General features: G+C 50.0%; 1 long non-coding RNA gene across 2 annotated transcripts in view; it reads left to right on the top strand.

The window, feature by feature from the left end:
* Positions 1–14,015, top strand: part of LOC106047764 (uncharacterized) — a 300,679-nt gene that overhangs the window by 112,834 nt on the left and 173,830 nt on the right. The window contains exon 5 of one of the 2 annotated variants that reach the window (XR_010832098.1): positions 827–1,126. The exons of the other annotated variant lie outside the window; for it this stretch is intronic. This is a non-coding gene — a long non-coding RNA (uncharacterized lncRNA). Of the gene's footprint in view, positions 1–826; positions 1,127–14,015 lie in introns of those variants that run through there. 2 annotated transcript variants of the gene reach the window in all.

Genomic DNA, 14,015 nt, shown 5'->3' with positions numbered 1-14,015 from the left:
GCTGCCTGGTGTGTGGACTCCTGGGGGAAGCTTTCTGCAGCACCTGCCAAAGGCGTCAAAGTTCAAAGGATGGCTGCGTGCGTTTCTCACGTACTGCCAGGAGAGCTGAGGCCTGGTGGAGTGCAAGGAGCGTTGTAAAGTCCTTCTGCATCATTAGTCCTTTTCCCCAAGACATCCTCAGAAATGACCTCAGAGCGGCTTCTGCTGTGCCAGGCTGACCTGCAGCCGCGGGGCAGAGGGGGGTCAGCAGCTGGACTGCTGCTGCTGCTGCTGCTGGGGAATTTTCCCCGTGCTGGGGATGACCGTGCAGAGCCGCTGCAGTGGGTTATGGTAGGGCTGCTCAAAACAACCCTCCGTAATTCCTGAGCTCTGTGTAGTGCTGAGGTTTGGTGTGGGAGGGCTGGGCAGTGGCTGGTGTCTCCCCGAGGGAGCGCCGTACACCCGCCCACAGTGCCAGGCTGTCTGTCATAGCCGAGACGCGTGGTGGGGCCGCGTGTTTCAGCCATAATTCCTGTGCTGACGGGGAACAATGCTGAGGGAACACAAGTTGCCACCTAAAAATTAAAGTGGAAGCTAATAGCCTCTTTCTGAGTGAAGTTCGGTATTAAAGAGCACCTGCTAACCCAAGCTATCATTATATTTAAAGTGCTTAAGCAACTGTATTTCTGTATAAAAATTCCGCTGTCAACTTGATTGCTTGTGTTATTATTTGTTGTTCTTAAACTGGGTGCAAATGCTTCCTCCAGGCACTTGGTGTAACGGAGCAGTAACCTGCCACAGCGCCGGGGCTATAAACTTAGATGCTGCCTTCTCTGATTTCTTGTAGATTTTATTTAGCTCCTGAGGACCAGCAAGTAGGAACACTGAGCCCAGCAAACTGCAAAGGCAAATTATGTTTCTCTTTGTGAAGACACATGCATATGGATTCAGCGCGTTACGGCGGGCCTCCTTGAGCGAAGGGGGGCACAATCAGATGGAGAGAGCTGTTTGCAAACTGATCTGCGATGCGCGCATTGGACTTAATGAAGGCTGGGTTCATAAAAAATTTATTCGTCTCTTGCTAGCAAATTTCTAACATGCAATTTGCCAGTCTTCACTTTTTGCCTCCTAAGTGCAGCCGCCTGAACTCCAAGCCCCCCTGACGCCCCGCTTTTGGAGAAGGACTCGAGTGCCAGTCCCAAGCCGGGTGTGCTGGGGAGCCTTGGGGCTCGTGGAGGGGTGCGTGGCGGCACGGGGCCTTTCCTCCCCAGGCCGAACCACAAGGGTTGAGTGACCGTGTGTCCCGCGGGCACAGCGTCAGCCCCGGAGCTGTGGTAGCTCCTGCTCGGCCTCACCAGGGTGTTGGGCAGTGGCTCGGTACGGGGACCCTGGGCTGTCTGAGATCCAGCAGTGTTTGTGCAGACAGCGAGGAGCATCCTGGCAGCTGGGGCTCTGCACCCTGCGGCTGGGAGGGCATCAGCATGGTGCCACCGAGGTACTGAGCCATGTCCGGCTGCGCTGGGATGCAGCTTCCTGGCAAGGTGCAGCCAGCTCGGGTCCTGGTGCAGGAGCTGCAGCCACATCTCTGCTCCCGGCATTAACCGGGGCAGGGGGAGCTGTGCTTGGCCTGTGCCTGCCCCTGCTAGACGTGGTCGGAGCCCTGGTAGCACCCGGTGCCAGCTGACCACTTCCTCCTTCCTCTGAGGTCAGGGCTTCGACACCTCTGTGTCAGTGTGCCACCCTTTGCACACTCGAGTTTTTGATGAGGATCTATTCACAGCGTTACTCATAATAAAGTACAATTAAAACCGAGCATTTGGTGGAGGACCTGGTGAGCTTGCATAAAAACAGAGACTTCATTTAATGCTTGTCAGTTTTACTGCGGTATCATAAAACTTCGGCGAAAATGATGTGCAAACTGCTGTAAATAGGAAGTGTGCAGAGGAACATGTTTCGGTCAGCCGTGGTTTAAGCTAAGCACTGAGATGCATTGAGTGTTGCTGTTATAGAGCCATAACTCTTGGGTTTAACATACGGGAGGTTGTTATATGTGGGCAACTGCCAAAGCTGAATTACTCCAGTTGTTGTGTTTCTGATAAGAGAAACGCTTTCAGCAAATTTAATTAGGGAGCTGCAAACTTTTTTAAAATTTAAATTAGCTCATTGACAGTGAAACTAGAAATTATAACTGAATAGATTGCAGCTCGTTTTCAAGTGTTAATAATTGTTTTACTGATCCAAAAATAATATGGTTCGCATTTTGCAGCCTGGCTGAAACCCCCTGCACCGCACGCGTCGGGTCCAGCAAGGCAGCGGTGCGGCGGCAGCGCCCTGCGGAGCAGCTCCGGCTTTCCGTGGGCAATGCCCCTGGGGAGCAGAGCATCGGGCAGGGGTGCAGTCTCCGACCGGAGCAGCCCCTTCCCGGTCCTGCTGGCTGCCTGCCTGCTGCCGACACACCGTGTGCTCGCCCTTCCTGGCCGCACAGCACCCCGCACCATCCGGCTGGTCCCCAGCACCGCCGGCAGCGCCGGGCTGTGAAGGGCTGGCGTGGGAAAGCCTGGCAGTTATCTGCTCACTGGTAGCCTTTGTGTCAGTGAAAAGAGGGAGGGAAAGAGAGAGGGAAGTGATGGCCATAGAAGAAGTCTAATGCTACCTGCTGCTTTCTTCTGCCCCATTTTTTCCCCCAAAAGACTCGTAAGTGAGCACCCCTGAATATCGCTATTATACAAGGTAATACTAAGTGATGTTGGTTCTTCTGTCTCCACTGTTAAATGGAAGTAGGCTTTCCTTGACAACTGTTCTGCATGATAGTCAAAAGTTTTGCATCATTGTAATTAGTGGCTTAAATGTGTGTTTTAAGTTAATCATTTAACAGCCTATTTTAAAAAGTGTTTGCCTTCCGAATTCTATATCAACTGCAAGTTCCAGCTAGCTCTTATCATCACTAGTAGATAATGGGCTAAAAATTAACAAATTATATGCTTATGTAGTCCATTCACTCACTCAGTGAGTCAATTATTCTCCCCTGTGGATGCAGAAGGATAAGAATACTAAATTGAATCTGTGACCTGAAGGGCAGAGGGAAAGGAATTTGTTTGTCTAATGTTAAAATAAAAAACACCCTGTCTTTCTACCAGCCACTGCCTGAAGAGGATCAGCATATTTTAACAGGACCATTTCGTGAGGTTTTTATGTCTCTTTCCTCAAATCTTGCTCTATCTTTTAATTTGGAGTTTTATGCTGGCTGGACAAGGTCCTGTGCCTGAAATGCACGCAGAACCACATTTTAGACTTCAGCAAAAGATCAAGTGCATTAAAAATCTGAGGTTTGTTTATGTTAATGAACATAAAGATACAATCGACGCAGATGTAAAATGCCCAATCTAAAGCCCCCGTGGAGCTGGGGAGGGCATTTGATCCCAGTCCACCCAGGAAAGCCATGCTCCCCGTGATGTGCTGTTATGGTCTTTGCTGTTGGATAACAAGAAATACATTGAGCATGTATTTTGGGGAAGTAATTATGGCCTGTGGCATATGGAAAGATGCAGCCTCCACATACTGCTTTAGTCTGCTCCTCTCCTAATGGTTCCTGTCAGAAGACTCAATCAAACTCTCAGCTCCGTTTTAGGTCAGACTTGTTCCTCTCTTTGGGCCTTTTCTTCCCCGTTGCACCAAACTGGACAGCGTTTCCCCCGATGAAGCATGTAAGCAGACGATGTCGCCTGTGTTTGGGAAATGCAGATGTGCTCCACGGCAGCTCCCCGAGCACAGGCCGTGGGGCCAGCGGCTGCACAGCAGTTTGAGGTTGTGCTGCCCGAAGGCTGGGGTTTGGCTGGAGGGGCACCCACGCTGCCCCGGTGCACCACGCAGATGTGAGCAGGGTTTCTTTGCTTCCTCCCACTCCCGGCAGTCTCGTCCCGTCTCTGTGCTCCTCCACAGTGGGTTTTCCGTGCGGTGCTGGTGCTTTGGTTTCGCCCTGCACAAAAGCATCACCCCCTTCTCGCTTGGCCCTGCTCAGTGAGGGGTGTCATTGGCTCGAGGACCGGGAGATGTCAGCCTCCTTTCTGCACCGCCACCAGATGTGAAACAGGCCGGCTGGAAGCTCCCCGTGCTCAGCAGAGACGAGACAAAGATGTGTGTGCACAGCGGGGGACAGTTTAATATTTCCAAGTCAATTAGCATAATGCCTTAGGATTACTTTTTGCTGTGTGTAACAAGGCACAGAAATTGCAGCAGGACTGGGAGGCTGATTTTCCTCTGTACGGAGCTTGGCAAAGCTTGGACTGGGAAACTGGACACGGAAAACCTCGGTGGAGATTTTCGTCGTGGAAGGGAAGGGCTGTTCCTTAGCTGGAAGCTCTGTTCGTTGACAGCTCTTCTAATTTTTACCTCGGACCGCCGCAGTACGGGGCTCTGCAGCACACCACTGAAGTGTGATTTCCCCTTTGCAAATCCGTGCTGACTGTGTGAAGAAGAGGAACACGAAGGAGGAAAAGCAGCAATGGCATCACTGTCTGGGGAGGACCAGCTGGGGAATCCACCAGTCAGTTTATCATGAAATGGTTGTTGCAAGGCACGTGAAAATCCATGGGCACCCACACTGATGTTTAACAAAGGTCCCATTTTAGAGAAAAGACCAAAAGCTTGTATTGAATTAAAAATGTGGCTTGCAAATTGTGTAAGGCACTGGGACAAAGTAACCTGTAATGAACTCCAGAGCCACAGTAACACAAAATGGCCTCTCTAGCTCAAAAACCTGCAGCGTGCAGAAGGCCTTGGGGGTTCTCTCGTTCTGCCAGAAATTTGTTTGGGGACGAGAGTGAAGTCACATATGGTCCAGCTGCCGGGGAACAGGTCAGCGTGCTCCCATGGGAGGGAGAGGTGAATAGTGACTAGTGGTGAGTGCCCCTGAGGAACTAACTGCCTGTTTATTGGCAAACTCAGTGCACGTCCTTTTACGTGTGTGCGGCAGAAGAAAGCTGAGTGCTTAAAGTCTGCAGTGCTGCGCTTCAGACACGTGACGGGCAATTCTGCTGGTCGCTGCTCTGTGCTAAGGCCACAAACACAATTCTGTTTGATCTTCCTGATGGTGGGAAAGGCCAGAGAGGTGTCAAAGCTGTGACAAACCGTGTCGGTGAGAACGATCTCCAGCACAAGTAAGGACAATTTTGGTGATCCTTAAAAAGCTCCAAGAATAAGGGTTACCTGTTGAATAGCTGTTGGAGGTCAGAACTTTGGCTGGCCCAGAGGAAACAGGGATTTTGCTTTTGTCCTTGTAGAAAGAACTAATTTATTGATATATGTCAAGAGAAGAAATGTCTTTTAAGATTTCCTGCAGGTAATAAAACGAACAGAACTGAAAGCCGCTGAAGCTGTGTCTCGGGTATGCTGTGCCTTGTGACTGTTAGAAGAGTTCAAGAAGTGAAATATGGGCATCTGCATCATCCGAGCACAGAACGAGATGGAGAGGGGGTGTACTTCACTGAAAAGACCAGAATTACTGCAAACCACTGAAGATGTCAAAACAGTCTCCAAATGCTGTGTTACTAAATCAAGAGCAGCAGATTCTTCCAAGCAGGTGCGTTTGTATGAGCTGGGGGAACAAGCTGCTGGGATCAGCTTGTGCCAACCTCACTGAGCACGAGAGGTGCCTTAGCAGGGGCTGAGCTGTGCTCTGCTCTGGGAGCCCCTGGAGCCGCCGTGCCTGCCGGAGGCCTGTGTGCACCCTGGGTTTGTGCCCGGGTGCGTGGCGGGGCAATGCTGTGCTCATCTCCTGTAGCAGAGCTGCTGGAGCAAGGCTTCACGCAGCAATGTTACGGTGCTAATGCCATTCAGAACTGTCAAAGGTGCTCGGTGCTCTCTGTTGTAAAACAGCAGAAGGCTGCAGACACTGTTCGTGCCTCCTTGCTGACGGGTAGTCAAGAATCAAAGAGCTGAAAAGAAATCAGTGGTACAAGAAGGTCTGGCTTGGCACCAGGTCGTGCCTGCAGAGAGGTGAAATCAAAAAGCCCTTTGTTAGCAGGCATTATCAGCTGAGCAGAGCCTCAGAACTGGATTTTGTAACCTGCTGAGTTTCAAGCAGTGACTGAGATGATGAGAAGAGCAAATACATCTAAGTATAAGAAGGAAATTATGGCTTTTTAGTTACAGGTTATTGTAGCTATCTCTGCTGTATTTGTTCACAGGCAAGTAGTTATCGTAGTTACTCAATGAAGGGGTTTGTGCTCAGAACCCAAAGGAGCCACCTGCCTTCAGCAAATTTCTCTCTGAGCCTCAGGCGAGCTTTTGTTTTGACCCTGCAGATCTCTTAGTGGCTGGGGGAGGAGGGGGACCTGGTCGTGCTCCAGCTCAGAGCACCGAGCAGTGTGGCTGAACTGGCTGCCCCCAGGCTCCTGGTGTGCTGTGAGGAGCCTGCCTGACTTCAGGACGAAATCGCCTCTGAAAACAGTGATGCGTGCTGTTCTGCCTGCTGTAACTGCTTCAGCGGAGGTCCCCTTTCAGTAGTCTGGGGTGAACCTGAAGGCAGGCTCTCGTGCAGATCCATTACACAGCAGGCTGGAGGCTTTCAGGGGTGATAGGCACCAGTTGCTGTGCCTTTTGCATCGGTGTGAGCTGAAGGGCTGTGAAGCAGCCAGATCCACGTGTGATCACAGGAGCACTCCCGTGCCGCGGTGATTGGTACTATTTTCCTCTTGAACATAAGCAATTTCGAAAAAGAGCTCGAGCCTTTAATGTGGCTGCAGCAAACACTTGAAAGCGATTAAGTCACATGGGGCTGCAAGGAAAACAAGCCCCGCTCCATGCTGCAGCTCCTCCGCAGAGGCTGCGCTGCTGGCAGGGAGGATCCGCAGAGCCCCCCCTGCCCGCTGCCCTCCTGGCATGCCCTCATGCCTCTTGGGGCCGGGAGCTCCCAGCCCTCTGCTGTCCTCCCCGCAGGAGCCTCAGCCCGGCCTCTGCGCTCCTTCTGCTGTCCTCCAGGGCAACTGGGGCGGCAGCGGCCAAACCCCGCCTGGGCAGGAGGATTCAGTGCAGGATTAGCTGCTGAGCAGCCGGAGGCGGCAGGCACGGCAGAACGAAGAGGAGCAGTAGGTGAAAGCCAGGGTGCTTTGCCTGGGAGTGCTGCCGCAGAGAAAAATAGATTATTGTCTCTTTCCCCTCCCTCACAGAACTTTGAAACCAATAATCCTGGCAATGCTGTTGGAATTCATTATAGCACATTCTTCGTTTTTTCAGGCCCTCGATTAGCAGTCAGTTAATGGATCATCTCAGAAATGGCGTAAGGTTTCTTCGTGACTTCTCTTTATACAAAGAGCAAACATGCGTTCAGCTAGAATCGTATTTGTTATAGGTTAAGGGCAGTATTGCCTGAAATAGTAATCATAAAGTCTCTGCAGGACAGAATACAAGAAAACAAAAACAAAACAAAACAACAACAAAAAAAAAAAACCCACCAACCAAACCCCTAGACTGTGTGCTTTGGTCGACTGCAGAAGTGCTGGGTTTCTTTGCCACTTCTCAGGTCTTGAGTCTTCCCAGTTGTCCTCCCAGCCAGAGCATAAAATGTTGTCTGCCACCGACCACCCCGTGACACGAAAGAAGGAGATGATGGGATCCTTAAACAGGCGGGTGTTCAATGCGGAGAACACCAGCTGGAGGCCTGGTGCCGTCAGTGACATTGATTATGGACAGAGGAAATGCAGGCAAACAGCTCAGACACGGAGATGATGATTCATGTTGTGAGTTGCTGAAGCCTAAGTAAACAGTATTGTAAAGCCTCGCAAAGGGTCGCAGGAGCATGTGCGATCTGTGCACAAATCACCAGAGTGCCGGCAGTGTCTTGACCACCTGAGATTATAGATAAACTAAATATCTTTGATTAATGGGCATGACTGAGGCTGAAGAGCTCAGGGCTGTGGTACACAGGCACAGAAGTTATGAAATGAAGTCCTTTTAGGACTCTGAATTGATTTAGAGTCGTTCTTAGATTCAGAAGTCAAGAGCTCTGGAGAAATACCTAGACTCTTGCTTGCAGATGCTTCCTCGTTTGGGAATGAAGTTTTCATTGAATTTTCATTTTAGTGATAAAATACTTAATGCTTATGTGCGCAAATGTGGAGCAAAATTGTGATTTTGAAATGAATCTCTCTTTTGAAAGAGTTTTTATGACATATGCAATAAATATACGTAAAGCTTTAAAAACCCAGGTTATAAAAACAGCTCAGGGAGACTCTAGAAATAAACTCAAGCCTGAATTTTGTTAGCGTTCAGTTTAACGTAGCCCATGTCTGTTTCTCAGAAACGCTTCGTGTTTGCCACTAGCTGCCCTCTGACTCCAGCTGGGTGTGCAAAGGCTTCGGAGCTTTGCCAAGCAATTCCGATGGCGTGCTCCTGCTCCCTTCCCCGACACAACCCATGTGCAAGCGAGGGCCCAAAGGGAGTTTGCTGGGATTGCGGTAATCCAACCCAAAGTAACACTTCTGGCACCTTTGGGAGTGCTCAGCGAGTGGCAGAGGGAGGAGGGGCAGGGCGGGCCGCAGCCTGCTGCGGGTGGGAGGGGAGCCCCCCGTGCCGAGCCCCCGTGCTCGCGCTGCGCCAGCCGTTGTGCCGTGCTCCGGACGGGCCAGCTCCACCTCTGGGACCCGACAGCCTCCTCTGCGAGTGTTTGGAGGGGTCTAAGTGCACTAGTTGGCCTGACCTGTCTGAACCGGGTACTGAAGGCCGTGAATCTTCCTCAGGAAGCCTTAGGCCACGGTTTGGCATTGACTGCACCGCTCCCAAGGAGGTTTTGCACCTCTCTGCACCGACCCTTTTGCGGTTTAAAGCTGGTGAGCCTGCAAAATGGCATTTGTTCTTTGGATTCTGGTTTCCGTTCAGTCCCTCTGCCTGCAGTTCTTTGACTCCAGCTTCTCGCGCTGGGCCCCGAGTGGAGGCTGGTGTTTGAGTGCTGGCGGCTGGTCTGGGGAGGGCTCGCTCTAACCAAGTGTCCTCCGGGCAGGAGGCTGCCGGCACCTCGCGCTTCCTCTGAGCGATCAATCCCAGGACTCCCGCGTCTTCATCTCGGCTCTGTGGTACAGTGCTGAACCTGACTCTGTCTCCAGGGAGCGTTTTACGAGGGATATCGACATTTGCTGGCGTTGACATATCGGCGCAGTCTGCGGGCGGTGTGAAATGGGCACCGTCCGGCTGTATTTCAGCCCTCCCCTGCCTTGTGTAATCAGGCATCCTTCTCCTCAGCGCTGCGACAGAAATTCAGATTTTGGAAGCAGAGTGGCCTTGTGTACGGTGTGTGCTGTACCGGGAGGCAGGAGCTGGAGCTGGGGGGGTGCTTGGGCTCGGCGGTGGTCCTGCAGGCACCCCAAAAGCCGAAGGGGGGCTCTGGGGAAAGGCAAATGTCCATTTGGCGATGTGCCCTCTGGAGGAGAAGTGCTGTGCTTGAAATTCACTTGTTTATCTCATTTCCAGATAACCGGGACTACCACCGTTGATTTATATTGGCAGTACGATCTAAGCTGCATGCTGTTGTTGCTGCAGAGCTGTGTTGTACGACCACATTTTAGAAAACACAGGTGACGTTTAGGGATTTTCTTGCACATCATCACTCTGAGCAGAAAACAGAGCATGAAGCAGAAATTGGAAGAGGCTCTTAAAGGGTGAGGCTGGGGCAGACGACTGACTCGGTTCCCATGAGTTTCACCCGCGCATCCTTGCAAAGAAAAAAATGCACAAGCACAGCTCTGATTGCTCCTGTTGGCTAATCAGGTGGAAAAATTAAACTGTAGAAGCCAAAGGATTTTAACTGCCCATCCCTACCTCCAGGGAAACTGGGACGTTTGCTCCTGTGCTCTGGAGGAATGGCTGGAAGAGGCCCTTGGCTGGCGGTGGCCCCCGTGGCCGGGGGCTCGCGGCACGGACGGAGGTGCTGGGGGGGCTGCCCGTGCCGTGTCCGTGCCGTCTGCCCGTCCTCCTCACGCTCCCAGCAGCTGCACCCCAGAGTTTGTTCCCTAATTTTTGGGCAATTACGCTTGTTGGACACAGGAAAAACATCTGCCATTTCTGTTCGGATTAGCTGCTTATCATGCTGTGCTTTAAATACCTTCAAACGCTGTTTTCTCTTTCCATTTTTCTACTCTAGCAAAATTATAGAAAAATTATAGCTAAATTATAGAAAAATCAAAGTCAAATAGTTTCATGCATGTATTTGGCCTTAAATAAGGAAAAATTGCTTTTTAAAAATTGATTTAAATACTGTATTACAAGTACAAAGTGTCACCAACAACCTGTCACTGCCAGTCTAGCACTAGACTGTCTGCCCATGGTTGCTTCATTTTCTGTTGATTTTAGCCCAAATCTCTAAGGAAACAGGACATCTGTGGAAATGTAGCTTGTCTCCAGATGTTAAATCTTCTGGATATTTCAGCCAAACTTGACGAGGGGGAGAAGGATCAAATGTTGTCTTATGAGAAAGTGTGTGCTGAGAGCTTACCTTGGATTTCCTTTGCTCACAGGATGACTTGATCTTAATTCTCTTCTTTTTCCTTTCCAACATCCTGCACTGCGCAAACCATTGCCAAGAAATGTTTTATGGCTTAGCGTTGAAGGAAAAAATAGCCTTTACTTAAAAATCCCCAAATTCATTGCCAACCTTTAGAAGGCTCAACTTGATGTCCCCGGTGTGCCGCCTTCTAGCAGCAGGTTACCTGCATAGTTGTGAATTTTCCAAAAAATATTTTCCAGTAATCAGTTATGACTTGGAAGTGTTTGGGTAGTGTTTGGGAACTTCTTCCTTTTTTAACAACCTAATGAAGTACTTAGAGTAGATGCTTAATGTAATGTAATGTCTTCCAACCATTGTACGTAAACAAAAAAACACTTTTTCATCTCTCTCTCTTTCTACCTAGAACAGGGCACTGATTTCTAATGCATTCAGATTATTATTATTATTATTATTATTATTACTATTATTATTATTATTATCAGAACAGGTTTCAGCTCCAGATTAAACCACTGTGTATAAAATGAAATCTTTAGGAATAAGCCTGATGTGCAAAAAACGGTGATGGTGGATCTAGAAAAGCGCAGATTTTACTTATTTTCTTATTTTTGCTCTTTCGGGAGAGCCCAGATAAGTCTGTGTCATGGCCATCATAAGTCTTGAACAAAGCCCAGCTGCAGTTTTGTGCTCCCACTTAGAGCAGCGCTCAGTGAAAAGAAATAGGGGGCTGGGGAATGTTAAGGGCGGTAATGGGCCCAAACCAGTCTCGGTGCGGTCCTCCCGCAGTGAGCAAAGTGGTATCGGGGACGAACGTGGCCCCGTGATGTAGCAGGCACCGCTTGTTGGGAGCGGGGCTGTGCAGCGGTGCGAGCCGAGCGCTCCTGCTGCCCGCGGCCCCCGCGGCGCGCGGCTTGGATGCAAATAGGAGCAGCGGGAGGGCGCCCATTTCTCCTGACTGACGGCTGGCTGGTCACAGTGCGGCATATTTGGGGCAGGGGTGGCGGGGTACAGGCAGAAAGCGCTAATGCGCTGCTGCTAGTGAGTACCAGCAGCATCCCCTCTGCCGGGGCAGGTGGGGGTTCAGAGGAGCCGAAAAACGAGCAAGGCCAGTGCTGCTGGCACTGTGTGGAAGCTGCTGCTAATTCCTCTGTCCTCCTCGGGCAGCTCCAGCCTCACCAAATACCTGTCCGGGCTCCTAACAGTGTTCCCTCTCAGCCCCCACGTATAACTTTGTGAGAAGGGGTGTAAATAAACCGTTAGAATAATAAACACTTGGTGCTCATTTTATTAGAAGAAGCCAAATAAATGGATACCCAGAGTCAAGGCAAATTGATTTGCTACTGTAATTCTTATGGACTGAGAGATATTGTTTTGAAAATTTAAAATTCATTGAAATCCCTACAGTGCTGGCAACTCATTTGTTTTCTTATTAATGGATGTTGTTTATGCTGTTAGTATCAGAGCTCTAAATGAACAAAACCAGTTACAAAGAACAGTGTGAAATGCGCGATTAAATGCCGCCGTTATGAGCTAATGGAGACCTGGTCGCAAGCTCACGGAAAGCAAAAGCCCCTTCTCCCCCGGTTCCTGTAAGCTCGGGACCAGGACCCGGCTGCACGGCGTTTATTGCTGTGGAATCTCATTCCTGATTACCAGGTGTTCATTTACGGTCTCCTGCTGTTTCGTGGAGTATATTGCAGTGTTGTATAGGAGCTGTAATCATGTTATATTGTAATCAACAAATGTTAATCAGGCAATTCTTGGTTTACTGGTCCAAAATGAATTCTGTTTCGGAGCATCTCTACAAAAATTGTTGCGATAACCTTTAAGTCTTTACCAGCACCCCAAAGGTCTGTGGCATTTAAAGCTTCTCTCCAGCGGCCGACCCATCCACAAAACGTTCAGATAGAGCAGATCTTGCACCCCTCTCCTCAGTCCGTGATGCCGTAACAGGTTATCCCACGGGGCTGCCTGCCCTCGTCCGGCGGGTCCTGACTCCCTGCAGCGCCTGGAGAACCGGGGGCTGCGACTTCAGCACCAGTGCTTGGGCACGAGGGGGGCGCTGGAGCAGAGTGGGACCGCATAAAGGATTCCCCGGGTGTAGGGCTCCTGTCCTTTCTAGAGAATGGTGTGGTTCTCTGTACGGTATTTGTGACAGCGGGTGCTCCTGCAGGTGGTCCCTCACGGAATGGCTTTCGGCATGGAGCAGAGGGGAGGGCTCCCATCTCCTGGCGTTATTCCTTTAACAAGTGGTTTTCCGTCATGCTTTGCTGGCACGGGGTCCTGCTGTTTGATTGTTGGTTTGTGATAAGGGGTTGGTCCCTCTCGGGTAATCAGGCTGCGTGCACTGCGTGGAGTTTGGTAATCTGTCCTGGGCTTCTTGCTGCTGGGATCTGGTGGCCTCGCTGCTGCTCCTTGCGGTCCAAATCCAAGCTTCCTTTCTTCCAGCGCTGTGCGTTTGTTACTCAGGGCACTCAGGCCGCGCGCGTCCTGTGCAGAAAGTGAAGTGAGGCAGTACAGCTCAGTTTTCATCCACACACTTGGTGTAATTGTGCTTTGCTTTTGCCCTTCTCAGAAACCTCGCTGTAAAGGCACAAAGGCAGTAATCATGCGGAGGGATCTAGGCAGATCCAGGCGCTATATTAATATGCGAACTAATTCGTGCTAAGCTTTCAAGGGTGTCTTTCATGTTGTATGTAGACATGAGGTCCATGGCAAGGACAGGAGGAACATAATGTGGTAATTGGATTGCACTAATTGGATTAGGTAACTGGTGCCCTGGCCAGCCAGACTCCAGCTCACGCAGATCACACACAAAGGAACCAAACCGAGCCAAGACAAAAGATCAGTCTTCCGCTGTTAATGAATAAGGAGATATAAAAAGTTTAGTTTCCTAAGTGCATCCATTTAAAAACTTCAAATGAGAGCTGCACAGTTGGATGGAAGTGTAAAAGTGTTGTAGAGCCTTTGTGGAGACTTTGTAAAAGGATAGCACTAAAAGCTACAGCTCTTTGGAAAAAACTTTGGAAGAGTATCGTATCAGGAAATGCATTACCTGTAAACGAAAACAGATTTGAGACTGACAGAGCATCCCAGTGTGCTCCAGAAGTGTCAAAATGTTTTGACTTCAAAGCGACTTTTCATCCTGAGTGACACAATAAGAAAGACATCAGTGTTTCGAGATTGTCAGAATGAAATGTTTTCCTTGATCCCCAACAAGTGTTTATCCCTTTGGTCCTGAAAACATCGGAAAGGTTTCTGGCAGGTTGTAACAAGTGGCAAATCTCCATCCAGCGGCAGAATTTTCATCCTCAGTGGTGCTGATCGTCACGTTCAGGTCCACACCACCGGCTCTGCTCGTATCCATCCTTTGCCCGCATCAGCTCTCCTGTCAATGGGGAGTTCAGACAAAGAGAGCAAGAGACCCAGGATCACTCTGCTCACATTTTCAAGGCTTCCTCTGCAACCGTAACAGCCATAGCCTGGTTTTTATTTGTCTGCTTGATGTTCAAGGTTGCTGTTTGTTGCTCAAGGTTGCCTCGAG

The sequence above is a fragment of the Anser cygnoides genome, chromosome 5, assembly GCF_040182565.1.
Source record: "Anser cygnoides isolate HZ-2024a breed goose chromosome 5, Taihu_goose_T2T_genome, whole genome shotgun sequence".
Classification (NCBI taxonomy): Eukaryota; Metazoa; Chordata; class Aves; order Anseriformes; family Anatidae; genus Anser; species Anser cygnoides.
This window is presented reverse-complemented; position numbering and strand designations above follow the sequence as displayed.